Raw genomic sequence first — 522 nt, 5'->3', positions numbered from 1 at the left:
ATAAGTAACCTGAGACGTTCCCTTTCATGGGAACTTTGAACTGCATCCTCTAGGGGTTGCTATGGGGAACGATATACCCACGCCACCATGCTGAGGGGAGTGCATGCCAGAACCATGGCGAGCACTAAGTACCAACTCTACCATATTGTCTATGGGGGTTTCTCCTGGGACGTTAGACAGCTGTCAGTGACGTTATTCCCTACGGCCAAAGGCCTAGGCTACATACCCCAAAAAATACTTACCTGTTAGGGCCAGACTCCTGGGCCCGGGGTAGAGCTCAAGGCTTGGAATCAGGAATAGATTCCTTTAAGGGAATACCACCAAGAGCCTAGAATCATACTAGCCTTGGCCTGTCACACAGAGGCTACCGCACGTTTCTCTTTTTGTATGTGCTGAAGGAACTGTCTCAACAGACCCCTAGTAGCAACACCCTGTTAAAGTAGGTATCCAGAGGATACATAGGAGGAGTGGTGCCCAAGGCGGAACCGGGGTTTTAAACCACTCAGAAAGAGCACGAAGCTG

This window comes from Sinocyclocheilus anshuiensis, unplaced genomic scaffold (assembly GCF_001515605.1).
Source record: "Sinocyclocheilus anshuiensis isolate Anshui unplaced genomic scaffold, SAMN03320099.WGS_v1.1 scaffold2482, whole genome shotgun sequence".
Lineage (NCBI taxonomy): Eukaryota > Metazoa > Chordata > Actinopteri > Cypriniformes > Cyprinidae > Sinocyclocheilus > Sinocyclocheilus anshuiensis.
The sequence above is the reverse complement of the archived record's forward strand: the minus strand, read 5'-3'. Positions refer to the sequence as shown.